The sequence below is a fragment of the Silene latifolia genome, chromosome X (assembly GCF_048544455.1).
Source record: "Silene latifolia isolate original U9 population chromosome X, ASM4854445v1, whole genome shotgun sequence".
In the NCBI taxonomy this organism is placed as follows: domain Eukaryota; kingdom Viridiplantae; phylum Streptophyta; class Magnoliopsida; order Caryophyllales; family Caryophyllaceae; genus Silene; species Silene latifolia.
Window position 1 is genome coordinate 195,453,377 of NC_133537.1, and position 10,323 is coordinate 195,463,699.

The window sequence follows — 10,323 nt, forward strand, 5'->3', positions numbered from 1 at the left end:
GCTTGGGATTGATGAGGATGCCGTCATGGCATTGACATGATGCTTTGATGATTTTGAGTTTTCCTCAAGTCTAGCCATAGCTTGTTCAAACTTCGAGTTGATTGTGTCAATGTGAGCACTAAGTTGAGCACCCAATTGAGTAACGGTGTCCACTTCATACTTTCCTCCTCTAGTAGCCTTGCGAGGCCTACTATATTGTGAATTATGGACCGCCATTTCCTCAATCTTGTTCCATGTTTGATTGTCATCAACTTCGGTGAACATTCCATTTGATCCCATATTGAGAATGTTCCTTGAATCTTCATATAAACCATTCCAAAATTGTTGCACTAAAAACCATTCGCTAAGTCCATGGTGAGGACATGAGCGACAAATACCTTTGAACCGCTCCCAAGCTTCATACAAAGATTCTTCATCCCTTTGCTTAAAACCCGTAATTTGAGCTCTTAGCATATTGGTCTTTTCCGGTGGGTAGAATTTTTTGTAGAAAGCTAGAGCTAGCTTCTTCCAAGAATATATTCCAAGGGTGGCCTTATCAAGGCCCTTCAACCATTGCTTTGCGGTGCCGATTAACGAAAAAGGAAATAAGACCCATCTTATTTGGTCTTGAGTCACGCCCGTTTGAGAGATAGCTTCACAATAATCGCAAAAGGTTTCAATATGAGAATGAGGGTCCTCACTAGGCATTCCCCCGAATTGGCTCCTCTCAACTAGTTGGATGAAGGCGGACTTGGCAATAAAGTTTCCGGTAAGATGTTGTGGGGTAGGAGTACCATTTGGTAAATCCTCCTCGGTGGGTATAGAGTGTGACGAGAATTTAGGCATTGTAGGTGGATTTTGTGTGGTATTGTTTAATGGGTTCTCTTCTCCTTCTATTGCGAAAGGATTGACAAACTCACTAGTGGGTTGAACAACTTCACCAACACCTCCCAAATTCCTCCTAACAAGTCTCCTATTATTCGTCAAGGTTCTTTCGATTTCACGGTCAAAAGGTAACAAATCTCTTTGTAACCTTCTAGACATGCAAAATATCAAACAACTCGAAAACAATTAGAACAAACCTTGAGGAGTTTTACTTCCCAAGGTGAAAAAGACACAACTAAAAACAATAAAAGAAATCTTAAATCAATTAAACACCGTCCCCGGCAACGGCGCCATTTTTGATCGGGTCCATTTCGTTTCACAAATTAAGTATATGTGGTTGTTGGTCAATGGTCGATACAAAACACAATTTATACTTCACAAACAACTCTACAATTAGTAAAGAGGCAAGTAAAGGTCGGATCCCAAGGGACGGGTATTGAAATGAGAATTCTATTGTAACTAGTAGTGTCTAAGGGGTGTCACAATTTGGGTTGATGTAGAAGGTTACTAAACTAAAATAGCAATGAAAATAAACTAGCAAGATGAATAAAATAAGGGGTGTAAACAATTGATTAAAGGCACTAGGGTGTCATGGGTTCATAGGGGAATCATGGGATATGATCATACAAACATGTTCTCAAATTATAAGCAAGCAATTATTGTTGTGATGGATTGAGTTGGGTTATATCTTACAATCCTAGGAAAGTTTGGGTCCGGAGCCGAATCGATTAGATTGTACAACACCTACAAGTCGACTTAATCTTCCCTACTCAACACATGCATGGTCTAACAAGACTCGAGTTGGGTTATGTCTTACAAGTCAAGTTGAAAGGATAGAAGATGATAGTAAATGTAAGGATTCATAGGCTTAGCATTTCATCAAATATAACATGTGCATGTATTAAGATCAAAACAAGCAAGCAAATAAGATATGAAAGCATATTAATTTAAGCATGAATCATTCCCCATGTTGGTTTCCCCTAATCACCCATTAAACCCTAGCTAAGAGACTACTCACTCATTATCATATTGATCATGCTAGAAAGGTTGTCAATCATACTAACATAATAAAACATGATGAATAAATGAAAGTAATTAGCAATAATTAAAAAGGGATTAAGAGATTATACCTACTAATGATTCCAATAATAAAGCAAGAATAATAGAAGTACTTGAATCCTAGATTGAGAGGTTGTCAATCTCCCAATAATAACCCAAATAATCTTCAATTACCCAAAATAAAGTAAGAACAAGAGAGAGATTAAAGAACTAAAACTTGGATTAAAACTTGATTAATATTTGATTACAATATTGAAGAGAGATTTGATTGATATTAACTACACTAATTATTGATAAGAAGAACATGCTCCTCTAATTAGACTAATGGGGTATTTATAGTGAAAAATAGGGAGGATGCATTAGGGTTAACTAAGGGCTAAACTAGTAATTACACTTTTTAGGTTGAGCAAGGAGACTCCGGTATTCTCTGAGAGAAGGGCTTCTCTTATCGTGGCTTGAAGAATGAAAACGTCTTGCATCTTTTGAAATCCGTGCGGATGGGAGTCGGGACGGCCGGATCTGGGCTGGAGAATCCGAGCGGATCCTTGGGCAAGACGCTCGGATTGGCGAGGGGGAATCCGAGCGGATTCCTTTGAGGGACGCTCGGACTGGGCTTGGGCGGACGGACGGATTGTGTACAATCCGTTCGGATTGTCTGGCAGCATCTTTTCTTCTTCTTTTCTTCATGAATTCCTTGGGGATTTCCTTGGGCACTCAAGGATCCTTTTCTCAACATTGCTCTTCTACTATGCTATGTACAAAGGCCTTCTAGTCTTGTCTCTCCTTGATGCTTGGTCATTGAATATGATCAATTTAGCCTTGTTTTGCCATGAAAATGCAATATTCTTACTCCTTTCCTACCAAGGGATCAAAATCTCAAAGAATATGCAAAACAAAGAACTAAAGATAAGAAATGACCCAAATAGGCACTAAAAAGCATGGAAACAATGGTAATTCGGGGGCTAAATATGCGCCAATTATGGTCACATCAAACATCAACAACACCTTGAACATGCCCCCTTGACATCTCATCGAGAATGAGAGTTTGGTGGAGTGCTCCCTAAACCACCACTTGTAAATATTTCTAACTCCCTAACTTACATTTCAATTCTTGTATTGCATTTTTGTCATCTTTGGATTTTTATTTACTTTGATCAAAATAATTGTCATGTAAGAGAGAAGTGAGGGAGGGACTAACAATTTCAATTGATGTGTAGTGCTTTACCTTAGTGTGGGGATGGCAATTGCCTAGGCTATCCATGCCTTAGTAGTGCCCCCATAATGAAGAACACAAGACTTGAAAGAAAGAATGGAAGAATGATGAAGGGAATGCGCTGTGCACGGGTGGAACTGAATCCGTGTACATAGGGGAAGAATCCGAGCGGATTCCCAAGAATCCGAGCGGATTCCCAAGAATCCGCCCGTCTTATGCAATCCGAGCGTCCTGCAGAAAAGACGCCCGTCCTGAACTGAGCTGAATTTTGAAATTTTCTTGACTGTTAAAGAATCCGAGCGGATTTCTGAAAATCCGCCCGTCCTGAAGAATCCGTCCGTCTTGTGAGAAAGACGCCCGTCTTTGCAGCTGAGGAAAACAAGCAAATTTCTCTGGACAGAAATCCGTCCGTCCTTGAGCAAATCCGCCCGTCCCGTGTTCAGCAAATCCGAGCGGATTGTACCAAATCCGCCCGTCTTTAGGCGAGCTTTTGCAAAGGTAGAAGAAGCAGAATCCGCACGGATTGAGCCTAATCCGCACGGATTGCCCCTGCAGTTTTGAAATTTTCGGTCTCTTTAAAACCCCTCCCACCTTCATTCATTCATTCATAAACACTACCCACAACATCAAAACCCTCATCCTCTCCATCATAAAAACAAAAACCCTCAATAACATTCACCAAAATCAAATCAAACCATCCTTCCAACAACAAATTAATCACTCCTTCTTCAACAAAAATCAAAACCAAGAACAAAATCTTCAACCTTTGAGTCGATTTTTGTTTTCATAAAGGCAAAGCCTTTCACCTTCAAATCGATTTGGGCATACTACAAATTGAAGATTTTTCACTCTTTTCTTGGTTAAGCTCATCAATGGCAAGGACTAAGGGAGCAACAAAGGCAACAAAGGCACCAAAGGCTAAGGCACTCTCACAAAGGCAAAAGGCTCTTCAAACAAAGAAAGCTTTGGCTATGGTGTTGGCAACACCAAACTTGGAAGTGCAACAACAACAACAACCTTCTATGGGACCATCAACATCTTCTACTCCGGTAATTAATCAACTCTTGCATTATCCGGAGGTAACTTTTATTTCCGATACCCATAGAAATACCTTTGTCAAGTTTGCTATGAAATCTATTCAATCCACCAAATTCATATGTAAAGATACCTTGGAAAAATTGGGTGTTCTTGAACAAACAAAAGCCTTTTTCAAGGCCATGGGGTTGAAGAAATTGTTTGAAACAAAGGAATTGACATACCCCTCCCTTGTCTTGGAATTTTTAAGTTCTTTGAAAGTCACCAAAGTGGAGAATAGAGAAAATCTCGAGTTTCGTCTAGCTAATGTTAGTAGACGCATTACCTTTACGGAATTAGGTGAAATTTTGGGTCTTAGTGATGAATCGCGTTATCTTAAGCATTATGGAAAGTATGACCCCGAGCCTCTTTGGGAGGCAATCTCCGCGAAGAAATTTGAGGATTTTCATACATGTCGTGCTCTTTTGGTCCATCATCCGGGCATAAGAGTATGGCACAAGGTTGTGGGAAATACCATAATTGCTAGGAAAGACACCAATCATTTCACAAGACTTGATTTTATTCTCCTTGAATCGGCTTTGAATATCGGAAGAATTCATACCGAGCCCTACAATTCTTTGACGCTCTTGGTAGATAGATGGCTTAATGTTGATAGTGGGAAGAAGGGCACGACCGTTATTGTCAATGGCGGCCTAGTCACACTCCTAGCCAAGCACTTTGATCCTAACTTCAATAAGGATAACAAGTACAAAGCAAAGGAAGGTGGCCATCTTATTGATATGCATATTATGATTCACAAGTTCAAGTGGGTTGCTCGTAACCCCCTTGACACTAAGTATGGATGGTTAACTAGTGAAGCTAGATCGTTCACCTTGCCCTCGAAGATTTGTCGCCTAAGCGTTCACCGGACCAATTATCTACTTCCCCTTTCCGAAGAAGCCGAGTATATCATTCAACAACAAAAGGGTGATCTTGAAACCCCCTCCTCTTCCATTGTCATACCACCTTACCCCTTTGAGTATGAAGAGTTCAAACCGGAAGGAATTGAAATTGGGAAAGACTATGTGACTCTTCTCATGCAAGCAATGCACAAGCAAGCCCATGAAGATCGGAAAAATGCTTATTTGGCTCAATATCCACCCCTCCTACATCTAGCTAGGCAAGGACTCCTTGATCCATCTTGTCCTTTGCCTAGTTGGGCGGATAGAGAAGTCTTATTTCCGGGTGCATCTAGGGACGTGGTGGGAGACAATGAGGTTGTTGGAAATGATGAAGAAGTTGATAATAATATTGAGGAAGAAGCAAGTGAAGAAGAAAGGGATGGTGAAGATGATGAAGATAAAGATGAGGAAGAAAGTGAAGAAGCAAATGACAAGGAAAGTGGCAATGTGTCCACTTCTCATGAGGGAAGTGATGATGATGATAGCATGATGGAAGATTAGCAAGCCTTGGAGACTCCTACACTCCCATGGTTTGTCTATTTCTCTCTTTGTATTTTATTTCATTTTGATCATTGTTGGTTTAGTCCTAGCCCCATCAAAGGACTCACACCTCGGTACCATTGAGGTGATCTTATTCTATTATTCCCATTTGTAAAATCCAAAATGACAAATTAGTTAATGCATACACAACGGGAGGTAATCTAAATTATCCTCTCCGTCATAACAAAAACCATGCATCATGTAGTGTAACTTAGTGTAGATTGCATTTAGTATAGAAATCATGCATCATCTTTGCATAATTTCCATCATTTTGGCCATTAAGGACAATGCCCATATTAGTGTGGGGATGGGAATTCTAACATTTAACTCTTATTTAAAAATCCAAAAAAATTGAAAAATTTCAAAAATCATAAAAATTTGAAAAATTGAAAACCAAAAAATATGTTTATTTCCTTTGTATATATTGTCTTGTATATATTGTGTTTGTTCTATCCTTTGTTCACATTGATCGACTACGCCACATCCGAGACATGAGGATATTGAAGACCGCATGGTATGATCTTTCCAATCTCCTTTTTCCTCTTTATGTTAATGACTATGTGGCTTTATTTTGATTGATGCGGTAAAAACAATGAGAACTTAGGACTTGCATTTAGTTTATATGTCATATTAGTTGGTAGAATCACTTGCATTAGGATGTTTATATTAGTTGCATCATGGCATGTAGTTGCATGTTAGAAATGTTTTGAAAAATGCCTATTTAGGAACTTTGATAAGAGCAACTAAGCCATTATAAATACTTGTTCAACTTAATACTTTGCCTACTAGAATGGCTTTAAAACACCCTAGATAGTGTCATACTAGTGTCTTTTGACCCATGACCCAAGGCCTAGTCAAGAGTTTGCATGTGAGTCACCTATCCAACCCCGTGATGCGATATGGACTTGGTTAACTTGTCTAGGTGACCTTGATTGACCTTGTGGTAAGGCAACCCAAAAATTTTTCTATCAATAAGCTTGAAGTGCTCATCTCAAACAAATTTTGTCATGTGGAAGTAATGTAATGCCAAGGAAACCTCAAGTGTTATGAATTGTTGAATGTTGAGAAATTTTAAGTTGTTTTGATGGAGGTTTACCACTTCGATGTGCTTTGGTGTGGGATCCATTGAATTGGGCCCCCATACGGTTGTGAATTTGGCCGCCCAGAGACAGAGGAACTTCACCCCGAAAAGCTATTGTCTAGAGGTTAACCGGTTGCCTAATAAGCGATTGGCGAAAGCAAAGGACACTAGCCCGGAAGGGACAAACCCCATCTTAAATTTTTGAAATGTGAAAGTGAAATGAGGACAATTTTGAAATACTAGTCATATCCACCCATTGTGAATAAAGATTTGAGCATTTCATTCCCAAAAAGCCTTTTGTCAAGCCACTTGGTCGAGCTTGGGATGATCCATGACCTTTACTTTTGTAGAGAATTCGAGACTTGTCATGTCATATGCCACTAGCATCATAGGGATCATCATTCCACCACCATCCGATCGCTCTTGACGAAAGCATTTGGAAATTGAGGACAAAAGTAGTCTAGTTTAACACCATTTGGAGGTGATTTAGTGCCATCCTCTTAGACTTAGTAATTTGTTGAACTAGTATTTGTGAAGGATTACATGCTCTTAAATTTATTCCTCTTTAGTGCCTCCGCCACTTGATGAGGGAGTGGCTATTCTTTTTGTAGATGCATCCATTATGTGTTTTTGTGTGCTTAATGTTTGGATGTGTCGCCATTTTGGCAAGACCCACCTTGCCTTGCAAGAAGGCATCCTACCTCATGGTTGTCTTGTTGTGAGTTGAAGGGGCGGAGTGAGACCCGCTAATTGTCTCCTATCGGCTATATTATTAGGATAGGTTAGTATTGGTCCTAGTCTTTGTCACCTCTTTACTCGGGACGAGCAAAGGTTCGGTTTGGGGATATTTGATGTGACCATAATTGGCGCATATTTAGCCCCCGAATTAGCCTTGTTTCCATGCTTTTTAGTGCTTATTTGGGTCATTTCTTATCTTTAGTTCTTTGTTTTGCATATTCTTTGAGATTTTGATCCCTTGGTAGGAAAGGAGTAAGAATCTTGCATTTTCATGGCAAAACGAGACTAAATTGATCGAATTCAATGACCAAGCATCAAGGAGAGACAAGATTAGAAGGCCTTTGTACATATCATAGTAGAAGAACAATGTTGAGGAAAGATCCTTGAGTCCCCAAGGAAATCCCCAAGGAATTTATGAAGAAAAGGAAAGAAAAGAAGAAGTTACTATCTTTGATCGACAATCCGAGCGGATTGTCAACAATCCGCCCGTCCAGCCCCACAATCCGAGCGTCCGTGCTGAATCCGCTCGGATTCCCCTCAACAATCCGTCCGGATTCCTCGAATCCGCTCGGATTCCACCGCCCAAATCCGTCCGTCCCGACCTTATTCCGCCGGATTTTTCTTCAAAGACGGATTGTCTTCTTCAAGCTACGAAAAGAGAAGCCCTTCTCTCAGAAAATACCGGGTCCTCCTTGCTCAACTTAAAAAGTGTAATTACTAGTTTAGCCCTTAGTTAACCCTAATGCATCCTCCCTAATTTTCACTATAAATACCCCATTAGGCTAATTAGAGGAGCATGTTCTTCTTATCAATAATTAGTGTAGTTAATATCAATCAAATCTCTCTTCAATATTGTAATCAAGTATTAATCAAGTTTTAATCCAAGTTTTAGTTCTTTAATCTCTCTTTTGTTCATCCTTTATTTTGGGTAATTGAAGATTATTTGGGTTATTATTGGGAGATTGACAACCTCTCAATCTAGCATTCAAGTACTTCTATTATTCTTGCTTTGTTATTGGAATCATTAGTAGGTATAATCTCTTAATCCCTTTTTAATTATTGCTAATTACTTTCATTTATTCATCATGTTTCATATTGTTGGTATGATTGACAACCTTGCTAGCATGATCAACATGATAATGAGTGAGTAGTCTCTTAGCTAGGGTTAATGGGTGATTAGGGGAAACCAACATGGGGAATGATTCATGCTTAAATTAATATACTTTCATGTTTTATTTGCTTGCTTGTTTTGATCTCAACTCATGCACATGTTATATTTGATGAAATGCTAAGCCTATGAATCCTTGCATTGACTATCATCTCCTATTTTTTCAATGAGACTTGTAAGACATAACCCAACTCGAGTCTCATTAGACCATGCATGTTGTTGAGTAGGGAAGATTAAGTCGACTTGTAGGTGTTGTACAATCTAATCGATTCGGCTCCGGGACCCAAACTTTCCTAGGATTGTAAGATATAACCCAACTCAATCCATCACAACAATAATTGCTTGCTTATAATTTGAGAACATGTTTGTATGATCATATCCCATGATTCCCCTATGATCCCATGACACCCTAGTGCCTTTAATCAATTGTTTACACCCCTTTAATTCATCTTGCTTGTTTATTTTCATTGTTATTCTAGTTTAGTAACCTTCTACATCAACCCAATTTGTGACACCCCTTAGACACCACTAGTTACAATAGAAATCTCATTTCAACTCCCGTCCCTTGGGATCCGACCTTTACTTGCCTCTTTACTAATTGTAGAGTTGCTTGTTAAGCTATAAATTGTGTTTTGATTCGACCGTGAGCAACGACCACATCTTAATTTGTGAACACTTAGCGGGATCGCATCACCTTGAGAAGGTTACTCTTGGAATTGACTCTTGGAAGAAGTTGGCTCTAGCTTTCTATAAAACATTCTACCCTCCGGAAAAGACTAACATGCTAAGAGCTCAAATTACGGGTTTTAAGCAAAGGGATGAAGAATGTTTGTATGAAGCTTGGGAGCGATTCAAAGGACTTTGTTTCTCATGTCCTCATCATGGACTTAGTGAATGGTTCTTGCATTGGTACAACAATTTTAGAATGGTCTTTATGAAGACTCAAGAAACATTCTCAACATGGGATCAAATGGTATGTTCACCGAAGTTGATGATAATCAAACTTGGAATAAGATTGAGGAAATGGCGGTCCATAATTCACAATATAGTAGACCTCGCAAGGCTACTAGAGGAGGAAAGCATGAAGTGGACTCTATTAATCAATTGGGTGCTCAACTTAGTGCTCATATTGATACCATCGACTTGATGTTTGAGAAGGCTATGGCTAAGCTTGAAGAAGCCTCAAAATCACCAAAGCATCATGTTAATGCCATAGTGGCATATTCATCAATCCCAAGTGGGATATGTGAGAATTGTGGAACTTTGGGACATGACCAAAGTGAATGTAGGGGAACAAATGAGCAAGTGAATGCTTTTCAACCATACAAAAGTGGTACCCCTTATTACAACTATTACATTGAAAACACCAAATTACACCCAAATCTCTCATACAAAAGTCAAAATGTTCAAAACCCTTAATCAACATACACCCCACCTCCCATGAGAAACCAAAATCAAAGACCCTTTTACAACCAAAACCAAGGTCATCAAAATCAAACTCCATACAATCAACAAAATGACCAATGTTTTTATGTTCAAAAAGCGGTCCTCCAAATACAAAAGAATCAACAAGAATTTTTCACTCAAATGCAAAAAGATAGCCAAGCAAAAGACATCACCATCAACAACATCCTAGCCCACACAAAACTGTTGGAAACTCAAATGACCCAACTAGCATCTTCAA

At 39.2% G+C, this 10,323-nt stretch overlaps 2 non-coding genes across 2 annotated transcripts; one reads left to right on the forward strand and one right to left on the reverse strand.

Annotated features, from left to right (window-relative positions):
* Window positions 1–346: 346 nt before the first annotated feature.
* Window positions 347–453, forward strand: LOC141625998 (small nucleolar RNA R71). The gene has a single exon (XR_012535733.1). It is a non-coding gene; the product is annotated as a small nucleolar RNA R71 (small nucleolar RNA).
* An 8,967-nt stretch (window positions 454–9,420) lies between these two features.
* Window positions 9,421–9,527, reverse strand: LOC141625348 (small nucleolar RNA R71). Its single transcript, XR_012535133.1, has one exon. It is a non-coding gene; the product is annotated as a small nucleolar RNA R71 (small nucleolar RNA).
* Window positions 9,528–10,323: the final 796 nt, after the last annotated feature.